This window comes from Anser anser, assembly GCF_964211835.1.
Source record: "Anser anser genome assembly, chromosome: Z".
NCBI lineage: Eukaryota > Metazoa > Chordata > Aves > Anseriformes > Anatidae > Anser > Anser anser.
In genome coordinates, this window is record NC_139723.1 from 70,359,761 (window position 1) to 70,378,489 (window position 18,729).

Sequence of the window (18,729 nt, forward strand, 5' to 3'; positions counted from 1 at the left end):
TAGTTTGGTGAGACCTAAAATATATTCAATTTTTACAAATATTTTCAAATTTTAATGGATTTGTGACTTCAAAAAAAAAGTTTAAAAATTTTAATGATCTCAGTAACAGTTATATATATATATATATTTGTTTAAATTCAGCAACTCAGCATGGGACTGTTTCACAGTTATTTGACAACATTGCCTGGAGGTGTACATTTTAGTAACGTATCACTGGTATGGCAATTTTGGTAAAAAGAATAGAATTTTCAGTTTTATTGAAAGAGGTCATTAATGACATTTAATGTAAAAATTCATCTCAAATATGGAAATTCAAAGACCTTATGCTAATGAGACATAAAGAGTTAAGAATTTCATTTCCTCAAGAAAAGTGAGGAAATGTCAATGAGTACTGAAAAATACAAAGATCTGTGACTATGACATTTTGTGAAGACCTACACTTGTTTTCCTGAGAATCAAGGCTGTAAAATCCTTCAGAATTATTTAGTCATGCAGAAAAAAGGAAGGGGAGGAGTAAACTGGTTGGTGAAAACGATGACTATAATAAACCTCTAACTATAGTAACATGATCTAGGTTTTAAGGAGAGTTAGGAAAAATGCAAATAAAAGTATTCTTAATTTTTCTGTTTTACAGCTTTTTACAAATGCAAAGCTAAATTCAGCCTTGTGTAAATTAATCACACTCTGGAGAATGTTGGAGTAAATTCTGTGATAAGTCAGCAGGAAATTTATATTATAAAATAAGAGGAAAAAATCTTCCATTCCTATCACAGCTAGTAATTTTAGGTATGGAATGAGAATATCAAGGGACAACGGAACTTGCAGAAGGACCTAGATATTCTAGAGCAATGAGCAATCATCAACAGCATGAAGTCCAACAAAAGAAAATGCCAGGTGCTGCACCTGGGATGGAGCAATTCTGGACGCAGGCACAGTCTGGGAGATGAGTGTCTGGGGAGCAGCTCAGTGGAAAGAGACCTGAGGGCGCTGGTCAACAGCAGGCTCCACGTGAGCCAGCAACGTGCCCTGGCAGCCAAGGGGACAAATTGCATTTTGGCGTGTATTAACCACAGCATAGCGAGCCATTCAGAAGAGGTGATTCTCCCAGTGTATTTAGTGCTGGTGTGACTTCACCTTGAATATTGTGTGCAGTGTCCTTATTGCTTGCTGCAACTTCCTGAGGAGGGGAAGCGGAGAGGAAGGTGCTGGTCATTGCTCCCTGGGAAATGACCATAGGATGTGGGAACATCACAAAGCGACACCAGGGGACATTCAGTCTGGGTATTGTGAAAAATTTCTTTATTTCGAGGGTGGTCAAACATTGGAACAGGCTTCCCAGAGACGTGGTTGATGCCCCATGACTGTCAGTGCTCAAGGGGCGTTTGGACAATGTCCTCACCGATATGCTTTCACTTTTGGTTAGCTCTGAATTGATCAGGCAGTTGGACTAGATGGTCTTTGAAAGTCCCTTCCAAGTGAACTAATATAATTCTAAGAATTCTGAGTGTAATTCTAATTCCAATTCTAATATCATGTAAAACAGATGCTGAATAGTTGTAAGTTTTTATGGGCAAACACTTAACACGATATTTGTACAAGAAGATGAATTTGTATATATTTTCTTTCTTCCTTTTTTTCTTTTATATATATATATATATATATACTGAAGAAAACTTCCATTGCTGTATGAACTTTTTTCAGCCTATTCTAGTAGTCAAACACTCAGTATAGACTTTATGTCACTGGAATGTCAATGATTTACTTCACTGCTTACTTTTGGTGGCAAGTTACTTCATACAATCATAGAATCATAGAATATCCAAGTTGGAAGGGACCAACAAGGACCATAGATTCCAACTTCTGGGTCTCCAAGAAGGTACTTTTGACAAAGACAGTAATTTATGATCAGTAATGTGGCCAAAACTCTTCTATTAAAAAATCAAAATTACTTTGCGCATTATGGGCACCGGTAACACTCAGATTAAAATAATAACAGTAAAAGCATGAATCTGAAATTCTGTTCTTCAAAATTCTCAAAATAAATGTCTTCCTGAAAAAAAGGCTGTTGGGTGGCTTAGATATAAAACCACTTAATATTTTTATTATTAAATATTAATCAAATTTATCTTGATAGGATATGTTAGCTAAAAAGCCAATTTGCCTAGTAGATCGTTGACATGGTATTATTAGATCCTTTCTCTCTCCAGTTACAACAAGAATTCATTAAAGGAGAAACGGATTATTTATTATTATTATTTTTTTAAAGTTGATGGGCATTGGACAAAATTTTAGAGTATGTCTAAATGTTGTAAATTCAAAACGAGGAGAAAAAATGTTTTTTGTTTTGATGTAAATTCCAAATCATAGATTCAAATTTTGCCACCAAAAGAGTCTTAGAAAATGCTCTCAACCAGACTTTCCTATGCATCCTGTTTTAAGTAGCTGAACAGCAGTTAGATTCAGCTGTTCCTATATGCATAAAATCATCATTAGATGGTTGAATGCAAGCTGTTTTATTTTTAACTCTCATTATTCTCAGTACGTATGTGGTCTGTCAAGAAAGCTGTGTTTATTATTTAAAATACCTTTGGGACAGTCTGGTGCTTGGAGCATTCTCTTTGATGTTTGTACTTTCTGTTTTCATCAGAGGACTGACTAAAACAACTAAAATCAATTTAGATCCAAAGTTGTCCAAATGGAGGGGATGTGATTGTAATTGTATTTGGATATGAAGGCTGCATTTATTTCAGACCTGTGACTCTCTTTTTCATAGATCGGTTACACTGTTTCATCAAGTTAATTCTTATTCATCAGCAGGGTAAAAACCACAACTGCTACTAAAAATTCCCATGTTCTTCAAAAGGACCTATTCCCATGAAAGATGCAGGAAACTGCTACTGGGTTGAGTTTTTTGGCTACGTAGGATAAGAAATAGAACAATATCATAACTGGAAAGATTTTCCAGAAGTCTATGATACTACAGCATAATGTAGATGCAAACTCTCTCTCTCTCTCTCTCTTTTTTTTTTTAAATTTAGTTTTTGGGAGAAAAATGTATAGATGGTTTTCATTTTGCTTATTAAAAAGTCACTAATTCTTCCTTTTTTTCCCTTTTTTTTCCTTTCCTACTTTTGCCGTGGGACCACCAGTGGCCAAGAACCAACTTATTCTTGACCAGTGTTTTTATTTTATTTATTTATTATTTTATTTTATTTATTTTATTTTATTTTATTTTATTTTATTTTATTTTATTTTATTTTATTTTATTTTATTTTATTATTTTATTTTATTTATTTTATTTTATTATTTTATTTTATTTTATTTATTTTTATTTTTTTTTCTTCTAGATGTAAGACTGCCAAAAGTCTTAATCATTTTGTAATGTACTCTGGAATAAATGAAGCTGTACTGCTGAATTTGGGACAAGGAAGCTGAAATGGAGACTGATTTATTTCATCCCACTGGTCTGGAGTATCCCACACTCTGAAACTGTCTTTTCTGGATAATCATGGACATCCTTGGGTAATCAGAACCCAGACAATGCTCTCAGTATGACAGATAAGAGGTGGGAAAGAAGCAGCAAGCAGGAGCCAAGTAGAGACTGAAGCTGGGAAAGCAGCTGCTAACATAGGTTAAACAGAGCAGAACAGATCCTAACAGTGTTTTCTAGAGTTCTGACTAGTTTCCTTTTGCCCTGAGAAAATCAGCTACATGATCTAGTCCTGTCCTGGGTCCCTTTCTACCTTTGTTTCCTCTCATCTGTTCAGTCTACCTTTGCTTGTCTTTCTTTAGGTTGTCCTTTCCATACCTAGCTGCTGAGCTATAAAGTGCATGTGCAGTGTGAAGTGTTACCGTGAATATTTCTTTTATTTATTTATTGGGTTGTTTCCAGCTTTTAAATGCCCTGTTGGTGTCAAAGTGATGTTTATAGAGTGTCATGTTCAGTATGGATGGTCCTCTTTTTGTTCCTACTGCTGTAAATGCAATTGATAATGATACAGAAGTTATACATTGATTGCCCACACATGGCATAAGAGTAGGACAGTGCAAACTGTCATTTTTCAGTTGAAAGACTCAGTTAGGCAGTAGGAGATGCAAACATTTAGTATATAATAATACAGCACAATTACTAAATTGAATAATGCAAAATTACTCAGTCCAAGAATAATATATTCGCATGGATAATGGAAATTTTTAACCAAAGTTTCCTTAATGTGAAGGGTTCATCTAGGAACAGGTAGATATTTGCATCTAAGATACTCTAAGCTCTGTGAAATGACCAGAGAGGAATGTGGTGGTTAATGTCATCCTAAAACAGATATCTACAATTGGTCAGATGAATCATATCCCATAAGTCTCTGTTTCTCTACACTAATTGTAAATAGAGCCTACAAGGATTGACTCAGATGAAAATCCACATTATAGAAATCTGATGTTAGATGAAATTAATTGCACCTGAAAGATCGTTTCCATTTTCATTACTGTTAGCAAACACAAAACCACGAAGATGAAAAGCTACATGTCTATATCTGTCAAAAACCAAAAGGTGAAATAAAAATTAGAATCATGACTCAGTAAGAAAACAAAATCAAAATACTCAATGGTCCATTGTAAGGATGCTATCCACCTAGGGTACCCATTATTTCCATTTTCCATTTCAGTTATTTCCATTGCCTGAAGGCTTTCCCACTCATTAGTAGACTTTAAGCTTTGTGTAGTGGAAAACATGCTTCTAGTTTTGTTGTCGACAATCTGTCATTGTGAGTGGAATACTTAAAAATGGGTAGCTGGATGTTTAACTTCTGATAGACTTAAACTTCTTGACCTACTGAATGCTGGTCTAGTGTAGTTGTGAGAGAAACAAGTATGGCATACCTGTCTGAAAACCACACCGTTAGCATGGTAGAGAAGAGCAAACATTGCCACTTGTCAGTTCAAGTTCTACCAGATGCAGTTGCTTCCTCCCACTGTGAAAACAAACAAACAAGCCCACAATAAGAGTAAACCAAAACAAACCAAACAAAACCAGCCAACTAACCAACCACCACCAACAAAACACCACCAACAGCAAGAAAGAACAAACCAAAAGCAAACAAAAAAACACACATCAGAAGAGCAGACATGAAGACTTCACTAAAACAAAACCTTTTTCATTTGAATTAATAAAGACACTGATTTCATAATTAACAAGTAAAAAACAGGTGTCTAGCAACTAAATGAGGTTTGCTTCTGTATTTTGCATGGAAGAACAATCTGACTTTAAATGATGAACGTAACGCTTTGTAATACTGTTATTTTAACACTGTATCAGTATCAAAGCTCCTGTTTAGTAACAGAATTCATATTGTACTCACAGATTTGAGATTTAATGATTTTACTTAGCAATTAAAATCAATTTCTTTTTCAGCATAAGAGGTTAATAGCACAAATCAGCAAGAAAAAAGACTTTTGAAATGCTGTACTTTTAGGAAGCGGTTCTGTGCTAGTTTGGTGCTTATGGATATTACCACTTGATATCTATATTTTAACAATAGCTGGGGTAGAAAGTCATGAATTTTCATGACCTCAGGTTGCAGACCGCTATATATATTGAACTGTTACAGATATAGCACACTTTTTAACTTACTAACAACAACAGCTATAGAATTGTAGAATCATAAGGTTTGGTTTGGAAGGGACCTTAAAGATCATCTAATTCCAACCCCCCTGCCATGGGCAGAGACAAATCCCACAAGACCAGGTCAAAGCCCCATCCTGGCCCTGAACAATTCCAGAGATGGGGCATCCACAGCTTCTTTGGGCAACCTGTGTCAGTGCCTCACCACCCTCTGAGTGAAGAATTTCCTTCCAATATCTAACCTAAATCTCCCCTATTTATTTTAAAGCCATTATGCCTTGTCCTATAACTTAACACCCTGACAAAGAGTCCCTCCCCAGCTTTCCTGTAGGTCCCCTTTAGGTACAGGAAGGCTGCAGTAAGGTCTCTCTGGAGCCTTCTCTTCTCCAGGCTGAACAACCCCAACTCCCTCAGCCTATGTAGGAGAGGTGCTCCAGCCTTGTGGCCCTCCTCTGGATTCCTTCTAATACTTCAATGTTCTTCTTGTGCTGGGGGTGTGTTCTGGGGACTTAATTATGTCCAAAAAGATGTATTTAGTTGTTGTATGTTACAGCTGGACAATATTTTTCTGATGGATTTTTTTTTTTGGTGGGAGAACATTTTCATGAAAGCATATGTTTTCTATAGAAACATTAACCTGACACACACACACACACAAACAAATCTTGAAGATAGTTACAGCATTCAGACTTTTTTCTGCTCTTTCAAAGTTTCTTGACTATATGAAAATGAAATGTTCTTCAGTTCAAATTACTTGAACAACAGACTAAACACAGTTTGGCTGACCCAAAGTAACATTTTGAAATTTTCTGTTTCATGGCAGATTTTTTTTGTGTTATGATTTGTAATTAAAAAAAAAAAAAAAGGTTGGAATTTCTTCTCAGCTGTCTTTTACTTGCTTTTGTTGTACAAATGCTACTATTAAAATTAATATAAATGTTTGTATTGAACTGAGAAAACAAAGCTTATGTCATCAGCAGTTTTCTAGTACATTCAGGATTTGAAATTGCTAGGTAATTTTAATCAGATTTAAAAGAGGAAAGATGTCTCAGCAGTAACTGTGTTTCTGTAAATTTTACAAATATAGCAGCTGGATCTCTGCTGCTGAGTGGAAACTAGATCACTGTGTCCCCAGGACAAAGTGGAGGCAAAACTCAGCTGCTACACATTTTGTTTGGCAGCAGATGGGTGCTAGCTAGGGCTTCAGACCATCCACAGTGATGCTGATTCTTTCTTCGGTGAGGATATAAAAGGTATGTGTTGAATGATAGGAAGCAAAGAACACACACTCATCTGAAATAAGACTGAATAATAATATATATATTATATACAATATATATATTAAATATATTATATATACTATACATATTATATATATTATTTATTATTATTATATATTATAGTATATATAATAATAAGACTGAAATAAGTCTGAAATAAGACTTCCCTAGTTCTTCTGAATCACCCACTCCCCACCCCCAGCCCTCACATAAATAAGTAGTTAAGGTAGCATTCTCAGCCTAGCAGTCCTGGTATTCAACAACTAAATGATCAGCCTCAGTTTATCTTTGATGTCTATCTTATTGGACTAAGGTTATCACATTGGACTGGAATACAGTTGATGTGATTTCTAATGATCTTACATGAGTCTAGAACAGACTGTCAGAAAAGATGTACATATTGCCTTTGCGAATGCTCTATGACGCTAGACAAATAAATGACTTCTACATACAGTGCTCCCTGATGTTTCTTCCTAGAGAAGATTTTGTTCTTAGTATCTAATTCCAATTTCCTTTGTTGCACCTTCTGACCATTACTCCTTTGTATTGCTCAGAAAAGAAAGCTAGAATGTATTGCTCAGAAAAGAAAGCTAGAATGAACCTTCCAATAATGGAATCAGCAGTTAAGTCCCCTCTTCTTCAGGCTAAAAAACCCAGTTCCCTCAGCTGCTTTAGCAACATATTCAGCTGCTTTAGCAACATATTCTCCAGTTTTCTTAGTCTTAGTGGCTCACTTTTAGATTCTTTCAAGCCTATCAGCATCTTGTATAGTGGAAGTGTCTAAAAGTGTCTCCAGTGTCCTAGATGCATCCTCACAAGTGCCAAGTATGACATAATCACTTCCATCAATTTGTTAGCCCCACTGTTAATATAAACTAGCAAATGTTTTGTCTTTATACTGTAAGGGTACATTCTGCACTTGTTTAAAAATGGTGAACATTCATCATGCCCAGTTTATTTGTTATCAGACCCAATTTTCAGTAAACACAGAACGACTTCTCTCTCAAAGTTAGACTCCTTTTTGTTGACTCAAACTAAAACATACCAGAACATGAAACACAGAAGTTGCTAATCCCTTCAGGATGTTTTGTCCTGTGTGCTTACAGAGTAGTGTACAGAGTTGAAGATGTTGTTGTTATCATTGCTGATATTCTTGTGTCTATCTCCCTTTTTACAACCAATAGCCTATGAGTACTGTTTCATGCATCTGACACTCATATGACCCGACTTTATTTTTCTGTTCCTTTATAACTTTACACTGCTTTGAGGGTCTGGTTTATGAGCAAATTTGCAGACCGAAAGCCTCATTCACCTGAGGAGTTGCAACTCTTGGGTTAGGAATCTCATATGAGCATTTCTGTTCATTTTGCCAGGAGGACTGTTAGTGATCAATTAAAGTCCTCCTGACTGGTATTGCTGCTCTGGAAAATACACTTCATGAATCTTCAGTTTTGAAATGTTGTATTTACTGTGTCTGTTGAGCACTGAGTTTGCTTGAATATAATTTTATTTATATTTTCAAGTAATCTGAGTTCTAAGTCAGTAGACTGGGTCTCTGTCTCTTTTCAATCACGTGATGAGAACAAAACATGGTGTATATGAATGAGATCTTCCCTATTTTTTTCCATTCTATATATTTAGTTGTGTGCTGTGGCCCAGCATACTTAAATAATGTTCAGGCTTCCTCTAAGAGGCTTTTTCTTTCCATATTTGATTATTTTCATTAAGATGACAATACCCGATTCGTCATCTCTATAATTATATTGTCATCCATTCCAACCTTATAACCATACTTCGAGCTGTTTCCATTGAGAGCATTATCTTCTGAAACTATGCTTAACATTTTCAGGGAATTAACTATGTCCAAACATTAAAGCAAATAGCTGTGAGACTGTTCTGGATGGCAGTGTCAATGTCTTCCAAGCAAGTTTAAATCCAGAGGGGCAGAAACACTCTCACATTGGTATTGGTGGTGGCAACATTAGTATCACTAGTTTTACTTTGAGCTACTAAAGTAAGATCAGGATACATACTATGTTAGGACCTGACACTGAAATGGTAGAAGAACCAAGTTTATCCAGCAATGGTTAGTATATGTGAGTAGGATATATTAACACCGTACATGGTAGGTCCTTTAATGAGGAACATAGCCATGTGCTCTTTGTTTCAGCCTTATAAAGATATCTAACAAATTAAGACAAAAATCATTTAGAAGACCTAGGAAAAGAGATATTTTTCCCCTGCTTCTGAGGCTTGTAGAGTAGTAGAAATCAGAGTTGTAGCAATTGCGTCCAGATGCCATGAATGAACTGCTTCTCCCTGCTCCACCATGTATCATCAACTGCCAGTACTACCTACTGCCCACTGGTCTGTGGACTTCCACCACATTCCTGCCTTTGTTCAGCAGCCATTAAATTCAATTTTGAATTTTCTACCATTAGGAATTTGCTGCAGAAACTCCATGTCCTGTGTCTAAGAGTGGATGGAAAAACCCCACTTACTTTCTTCTCTGAAACCTCAGCAGTTCTAAGATCAAAATGTAATTGTGATATATTATTTCACGAAAATTCTATTCAAGTTGGTTTTCATTTAGAATCGGTCTGCATAAAAGGATTTATTTGCATATGTGCATTTTCTTCATCAGCCACAAGATGGGAGTATTGACCTTTGAAGCTGTCTCTTATCCCCCTCCCCACCCCCCCCCCATGCAATGCCTTGCAAGGACTGAAAAAATATTTTCTTCCCTTCTGAACAAGTTCTCTAAAATGAATGAAATAAGTTTCTGGAATGTTTGGAAAAAGTTAGTAAGATTATTTCCCAATATGAATCCGGAAGACAAATGTCATGTGCACATTAACAGAATCTCTTGTGACTAAGCATCACATTTCTCTGATACAAGTTCCAAACCAGTTCTTTTTCAGTTCTTCATGGACCAGACATCTTTTTAGATAATGGTTTGCCCTTAGCACTCTCGCTATGCTGTAAGTATTAGTGGAATAACAGATCAAAACCCTTTGGGCTGTATTTACAGGTCACCATCTGCAAGTCTGATAGAGCAAATCTTTCTTGCTAAAATGACCAATTCCAAGTACTTTTGGGGGTGAGAACACATGTTAAGAAGGCATTAATAAATAGAAAACCCTACAGTTAAATTTATTACATGGGAGACTGGAACAGAGTTTCTTCTGCCTTTAGTGTTATTTCTGAAAATTATGAGCATGTCCTATTTGCCGTGTGATGCAAAATGAATTGGTGCACAAAAAGAAAATGGACTGATCCCAAACTACTGATCCTAAGATTTCTGAGTATTGAGGGAGTTCATATAAAAACCTCTTTGGCCTGTACTCAAAGCATTCATAACTTTTGGGAAGCTTTCATCCTCATATAAGCTATGTGACCTATAACCCTATTACAACTCTCCTTCTCGTCAGTTAAAGAGGAAATAATTTCACTAAGAAGTATGTAGGAAGTACTTGCATGCATTGTTACCTCATAATGGAATTTATATATGTTTACAGGTGTTTGTGTACAGCTTTGAAAAATTGCATAGCGTAAGCAGGTGTGTGCTTATTTCCACCCAGCTGGTGCAAAGAAGAGAGGGAACAACTTAACCATTACATGTTGTATGCAAGTATTAAAGCAAGCGTATTCAGACAAAATACAATTTCCAGTCTGGCTCATTAGATTAATGTTATAAAAAAGAGTTGACTAATGCTTTTGCAAGGTAATAAATTTTGCAAGGTAATACACTTTCCAAAACCTTTGGCTCCTATTCAAATACAGAAGAAAGAAAGCAGATTCTTTCAGAGGCCCATTACTTGCCACTGACAAATTTTAAATCAGGTGTACAGGTTTAAATCAGGTGTACAGGTAGGTTTTGTTGTTGTTTGTTTGTTTTGTATATGTTTTAAATGCTAAAATTTCATTCTATTTTGTTATTTTCCATGAAAAACTCTTAAAACTATTACTGGATTTAAATAACTTGTTGAAGGTAGATTTAGTAGGAGAGAAGGATACCTTCTTGGATGTAGCTGATACTAGTAAAAACATGGATTATCCATTGCATTTTTCATTTGTAAAACACATTTTTCCAGTTTTGTGAACTGTACCTACCTGTTAGTTTTTATGCAAATTTTTGGATGCATTTGAACAAACAGAAAACTTGATTCTTCTTATTTCTGTATTGCAGGCATGCTGAAAACTTTTGGGCTTCTCTTCCTTCCATGCCTGCGATATGGAACAGAAAGGCTGAGCTGAGTTGTGGCAAGCAGTAACAAAACTGCAGTAAATATATTCATGCTTTCCCCCTATACCTGGGTCTTCTGTTAAACCTGAAACCTTGTATTCCCTTACTGTGATGGTGCTAGGAAATTAATATTATGTCTTCTCCAAGGATAAAAGAGACTAATCATAAACACATACAAATGGCTGAGGAAACATGGCCTTAGATATAGTGCTGCGTTTAAAGATATGAATAATAGTCTCACTAGGAGAAAGGAAAGAAAAAGCAGCATTCCCATGGAAAATGTCTTGCTGTCCCTTTGGCAGAAATGATCTTGGAAAAAGATACTATTCACCTCTTTCACAACCTGTCTGTTTTCTGCCCTGGTGCAGTTATACAATGAAAAATGGCTCATGCCTTTTTGTACCATGTCTTTACTCTTTCTGTATGTTCAGAATCAGGTCTGTTTGTCTTCAGGTCAGTAAAACATTTAGTTTTATCTTTTCTGTTAACAGTATAACTATATAGCTAAGTGGGAATCTTTGCCTTATGTCCATTCACAACTGTTTACTGACTTACAGGAATTTAATCCTTTACAGTCTCATGCATAGTTTTTGAAGGAAGAGCCTAGAGACAGTTTCCTTAAAGAGGACTCAAAGACTCCTGAATATAACACTACAGCTCATCTGCAGCATGCCCTTTCATATGCCTTTTCAAGGCCCTCTTAAGTAACCTGGAGCACTTTTATTTATTTATTTATTTATTTATAATGAGAAAAAGGATTACTTCCCAGGTGGGAGGTATAGCTAGCTCAAAGAGTACAGACAATTTAAAACTAATTTTATGATGGGTGATGAAAAATAGGGTTGGTTTTCTTTCCTTTCCTGCTGTATTTTACCAGGGCTGGGGACTTTCTGGTTGTTAAACTGGTAGGAAGGCAGCCAAAGATCTTTGCTGGCTTTGATTTTTTTTTTGTTTAAATGAGAATTACTTTGATGTAGGTATAGAAAGAATGAACCAGATAGTGTAATACTTTATTTAACTGTGTTACCCAGGTGAAAGAACCACCTTACAATATCACACCATGTTACCTCTATAACAGTTTCAGTAGGGTCAGTGGTCTCTACATACAGCAAAGGTGAAGGTAATCACGAAAATCATGTTCCTATGTGCCCTCAGGTCTGAATTCAAGTCTGTTACAACCCTCTGTGATCAGAGGGGAACTGAAGGAAAGTCACAAGCTGGGTGAAACAGGAGTCCCAAGTCTCTAGGCACTGCTGTGTCTGGATCAATAAATAGCCATGAGAAGGTCCAGCACGCATCTCAGTCATTTGCAGATTTATTTAGTTGTTTCTCATTGCCTCATAGGAGACTTTCCACTGGATCAGTTGCCTTTTGTGTCCTATGTTATAAGGACAACAATTCCACACAGGTGTTTTATAGAGGTCCCAAAGCACCATCCTGAGAGCTTATAGTACAATTCAGTTTCATGGCTAGTCACATTAAAGTCATGTATTAAAAGACTTTCATCTTTTTGCCCTGTCTCATTTACACATTTATTCATTTGAGATGCACTGGCAGTCCCAAGGAAGCCAATGGTCCTTGCCACATGTTCTTACAGAGTCAACGTGAGAAATATCTTTCTTTCTGTATTCCTGAGATTTTATCCAGATGAAAGATATCATGTTATTACAAGGACAACTTTGACAAAGATATACAAATCCCTACTGCATTTGAAGTTACCTGATTTTTGTTTAGTTATCTCACCACAGCATTTTATTTATTTATTTATTTATTTATTTATTTGTCAGTGGAAGTATTTATCCATGGATTTTCTTTTCAGAACAGTGACAGAGTATGTTAACAAAGTGGCATCACACATATGTGGCAGAGAGGGCATAATGCCGTAAAGAGTTTCAGTTTCTCATGTGCAATAGTGATTTAAAAGTGTCAGAAAGAATTTTGTTTAGAGGACTAGTAGGAACTGGTAACATTTTTAATTCACTGAAGGCTGTGGGCAAACTAAAGTATTTCTCATACCTTGTGCAAGTTCAGAAAGTATAGAGGAACAAATCTATAACACTAATCTTGTAGAGGTGGAACAGCAACACAGAACATTTATGATCTTAGTATCTCCCTTGCAATGTTTTGTTTTGGTTCTGTGCTCAGGTTGCAATCCAGATGTAGTTCACTGCCCAAAAAGCCTGTCTTGTATGCGCAGGGACTGCCTATGTGTCAAGTGCAGCATGGCCTGTCATCTCACCACACTCCCCGGAACAGCCTAGGTAGACTAGGGAATGGACATGGAGACCTGGGGCTGGAGAGGCACTGGAATTCAATTACAAGTCTGCTGCAGACCCAAAATCTATCATAAAAACTGGCCGTAACATTTTAGCTTTAATCATCCCTATCTGAACTCTCTTTGATGTTAAAGATGGGTTATTCTTATCCCTCTTTCTTGTCATATTGTGGGCAAGCATTACTAAATCAGGCAGTGAGATGCAGACCTTTCAGGAAGCTCAGACATGGACTGAACAGTTTTCTCCAGCCCTTGAAAGTACATGGGATTGATCTGTTTGCTGTACAATCCCTAAGCCCCAGGCTAGGGATAAAATTTCTTAGAAGGGAGGCAAAGTAAATCAATTCTCTTCTGTTGCTGGGGTAAAGTTGGTCAATAGCTCATCTTTTAAAGCACCTCCATCAACAATTTATGAGATTTATTCAGTTTATGCGAAAGAGCACTCCATAATCATCACTACACAGTGATGGCCCAACAGGGTGTTGCTAACTGGATATCATTTAATAAAAGTTTTTCAAGTGCTCAGCATGCTTTCATCAGAGGGTGATTTTTGTTTTTATCCTTGTTTTGTATGAACATTAGGAGGTAATCAAGAAGTTATAAAAGTTGATGATTTATGAAGCTTTTGAAGTGGTGGGTGAAATTGTAGGCTAGATATAATGCTCATATTGATCACATTGTTGGTAAAAGCATGATAAGTCTCTTGACTAAAAGTACTATTAAAATGAGTTTTATGACAGAATGTTGAATAGAGATTTAATATTATTTTCATAACTTGACTAATAGTGGCCTTGGTCAACAGCAGGCTTTGTAATGTTGATAGGGTCACAAACCTCACAAATATTACCAAGACTTGTAGGTAGTCATAGACCTTTTTCAGAATTACTTATGTTCTGAAAATAGCAAAATAGGTCTTCAATTTCTTAGGTTGCCATCAGTATTTTAGTTCCTTACCTTTTGAAATTTTTATTCCATTTATGGGTTCATCCCAGCCTACTCCTTTGATTTCTCAGTTTCCTCTTGCTTTGTTGATTTTTTTTTTAATGCAATTCTTCTACCTTTTATTCCTTTTCGTTTTCTCATATCCTGAAAGTACTTTGATTATTACCTTTCTTGTTTCAGTTTTGAAAGAACAAGGAAAAACAGTCATCATATATCTGTTTGCATATGTAATGCCATATCCATTAATTCCTATTGCACATTATCTACCTTTTACAAGGAATTACAAGAACTTTTAAAGTTTCATATGTATCTCAAATTCAGTCCTCCTTTTAATCTCTTGTCTCTCTCACTACTATGTTTTTTTTTTTTTTTTTCATTTATATCTACTTATGTCCTGGAGAGAGTCTCAACATTTATTTTCCTTTTTTTTTTTTTTTTTGATAAATCACCATCACAAACATATATATATATCTTTGATGAATCTTAGTTTCTCATTTTGATGCACTTTATTACATTCTGTTTCACTGCATCCCGTTGAAGAGCTCGTATCTTCATATCAATGCCCTTTCAATCTGCTAGTTGTTAGCTATGTGAATACGTGACTACAACCCCCTAATTTTGGAAAGCAATCTAGTTCTAGCTTTTAGGACTGTGTAGCTTCCTTCTCCATCATTTTTATGCACAAGTTTTTTTTTCTTTGTTTTATCTAATAATACCAACCATCCCTTTAGCGCTACACTTGTCTCCAACAAGTTTATATAATTTGAAGTATTTTTTGGATAAAAAAACAAATCTGCATACTTTTGGAATAAGCTCTGGTTTCCAAGGAATGGACTTGATGATCCTTGTGGGTCTCTTCCAACGTGGATATTCTACGATTTTATGATTCTTCATTTTATTTAGTTTATACCACATCTACTGTATAATCTAGGCACTGTATAAGAATGTCTAATGCTATTATGAGGAAACTGCAGCAAAATCCATTCTATAGTAATACAGAACCATGTTTTCAAATTAAACATTTGCAAGTATGTCATGAAGAACACTTGCCAAGTACCTCATCTGAGAACACAGTTGCCATGGTCTGCGTTTGTGGATGATCCTCTGAGATGTCACAATACAGATCTCTGCAGAATATGTGGTGTGTTCCTTAGAAAATTATTCCCATTGAATCTAAACCACACAAACTACATGTGTTCATAAATATTATCAGTATCATAAAACCAATCTGAAAAACACTCACTCATTTAAATTTAAACTGGATATTTTATTATTTTTCTATGGCCTTCTTTTGACATAGAATAAAACTTACTTTTGGTTTTGTTTATTTTCAGAAGAACTTCAGAAGTAGAGGTTCACTGATTTTAATTATTTTGTTCTTGTTCATTACAGTATCTAAGCAAATGCTTTAGGAGCAAAATCACTCAAGAGACAGCACAGTCGCTGAAAGCTTTTTTTCCAAATTAATTTAGAAAACCTTGCCAATAATTGAGATTTTATGTTGTTATGTGGCCAAAAATACCAAGACATCTATTCTAAAATCTGAGAAAACCTAGAGATGCTGGCAAATCTGTCTATCATTTTTGTTTCTCTTGAAAATCCAGTGAGATAATCCTGGAGTATCTCTGAAGCTGGAAAGTCCTAGGATGTACTGGAAGGACTTTCCAAACCAACAGATGTTGGTGTCTCTTTTCAACAGCTTGGTTCCAAAAAACAGAGACGACCAGATCTGTGACCCTGTAATAAATGGAGAAATTATACCCAATATTAAAAAAAACACAATATTAAAACTAGACAAATACCCCATATAGAAGCTAGACAAAATTTGTCACAAAAAAGTAAGAATAACATTTACATCTGTTGCTGTTATTCTTAAAATATAGTATTTCCTGAAGCATGTAGAGTACTTGCTTTATAAATAGAAAAGAAGATGAAATTTACTTTTTTATCTTAGGAGACAAAAAATTAAATTCTGTCACAAATGTGGGGCTATTTCTTCCACAAAATAAGAATTAATAAATTTTATTTATATGATTAAAAAATCACATGTTCAATAACTGATGCTATTTACAAATGCTTAATTTACCTCTCTTTGTTGAAATTTGAAATAGTAATGAACTTAGATTTGTTTATATTTAATGTGAACTCATTTGTTTTTGGACAGTGAAGAAATACTATTGAGAGGAATTAAGGTGGTAAAGGCAGTAGATGTTTTGGGTTTTACTAGGCACATGCATGTAATTTCATTTTGAGAGCAAGAGAATCGTGAAAGAAAAGAATGCTGAAATCCCTGTTTTTTTATTATTATTATTTTTAATGGGACTGGCGACACATCAAAAAAAGAATTGTTGTGGGCATTAGAAGAAAATTATGAACTAGAGGAAAGAAAAATAAGACAAAACTTTTGGAGAAAATGACCTAAGAACGATCTCACTTAATATTCACTATGCAAACATGAAATGGCTGGCTGTATTTGTGGACATTAGACAAATGTATAATTCTTGGACAAATGATCTAAGCAATATGGATCTTCTCATGTTTTCATTCTTTATGACATAAATTATAACAACATTGATAAGCCTGAAATTGAAAAGAAAACTAGGAGACAAGATGATATCATTGTTAGATTTTGTTTTGCTATAACAATTAACTGAACCACTTGCAAATCAAGTGATCCTTGCCTGCTGAAGCATTGGATTGTCTTGAATCTTTATAGGAAAAATGCTCTGTCAAAAAGTTGCATCACATTCCCGTTGCGAAAGCCCTTGTTTTCACTTAAATGTGAGAAAAATCTTTCCTGGTGTGTTAGAAAATCAGCACAAACTTTTCTGTGCTTAGGCACTGGACACTGATCTTTTTTAGCATGGACTCCCACATGATACTAGTCAGATCAGCTCTGTTGAAGTCAGTGGAGCAAATCAATCAATACTGGCTAAGGGTTTTGTCCCCAGTCAGTGTTTTGATGGGAAGACAGAAAAGGGACACTTTTCACTGTCATGTACTGAAAAACATCATGTGTCTTACTGGGTCAGGCTAAAGACTGCCCTTTGGAAAAAAAAATAAAAAAAAAATCACTGCCTCTTGGCTAAGCAAAAGAATTGTGCAGTTTTGAGTACAAACAATAGAGCCTTTGAACTAAAGATGTGCAAGCATCTGTTTATTTATAGGGAAAAATGACCCACTTCTCTGGGAACATGACCCAATTTAATCTGCTAGAAAAAAATTGAAAAGCTATTTGACCTAAATTTTCTGAAGCAAAAGGTGTGTGGCAAACAGGGATCTGTCCATAGAGTTCACAAGGCAGCGTCATTTACAGGTCACTTACTCCATGAGTCAGGCAGGATTTTGTTTCTTTTAATAGGCTGTGATTAGAAACGTTACCTGAAGAACTTCCACAGAGCTTTGATCTCTCCTGTCACTCCTTTGCAGCTGTCTTAAGGATGCAACTACGCTGTAAACATTAGTATCACTTAAGTACACTTGGAGTCTCAGGACAGCCTAAGAAAACATTTGGTGATAATAAAGTACCTTTCACAAACAGTTGTGCAGAGACAAGAAGACCAGATCATTGGATTGTAAGATCTGAGATAATTTAGGTAAAGGATTGTATGACTGTCAACCTACAATATCACTGCCTAAATAAATAGACACAAAAAAATAATTTTATTAGTTCAGGTGATTATTAAGGTGAAAGTGTCATGTACTGAAGAAATTCATGCTCCTACATGTTCATGTAGGAATCTTTTTTGAGAACAGACCTGCTTTGACTTTTACTTATTTCTTGTTCTCTACATGTCTGTTAATTTATTGAGTCATCAGTCAGTCAAAACTGAGTCACTGCAGAAAATTCATTTGCAATACTTCAATGACAAGTCTTTCCATGCACTCTCCTCAATCTGAATATTAAAGCTACAACTTTAGAGAATTGTATGAGTGCTGTGTAGTCTTCAAAACATGTTGGCATTTTTTGTTAAAAGCCCAGATATTTCCATGCCTCTTCTCAGATAAATCAAAAATTGGATAAAGAATGCTTGATCGACGTTTCTTCTTTCTGTCTACAGAACTCCAAATGCAAAATGATTCATATCTGCTTCCATTTCTTTCACTTCCAGAATTGTTAAGGGACCACTAATTTGGAACAAAGAACAATATGAACTCACTGTCATCCAAGCTTTTACTAAAATTGACGATAAATAATTAACGATCTCACAAAAAATATAATAAAATTGACCTTTGGTCACACAGAGATCAGTAAAATTACTGAATTAACTAAATTAAAAATTACTGAATTACTAAATTAAAAGTCTACTCTTTATCATGGCCATTTCGTCATTTACTCAATGGAAATTTCTTATAAAGTATGTAAAAC

General features: G+C 35.4%; 1 long non-coding RNA gene across 1 annotated transcript in view; it reads left to right on the plus strand.

Annotated features, from left to right (window-relative positions):
- The window catches only part of LOC310889737, a 123,671-nt gene that overhangs the window by 50,208 nt on the left and 54,734 nt on the right, over positions 1–18,729 (plus strand). Inside the window, exon 3 of the long non-coding RNA XR_014576746.1 lies at positions 11,087–11,181. This is a non-coding gene — a long non-coding RNA (uncharacterized lncRNA). The remainder of the gene's footprint in view (positions 1–11,086; positions 11,182–18,729) is intronic.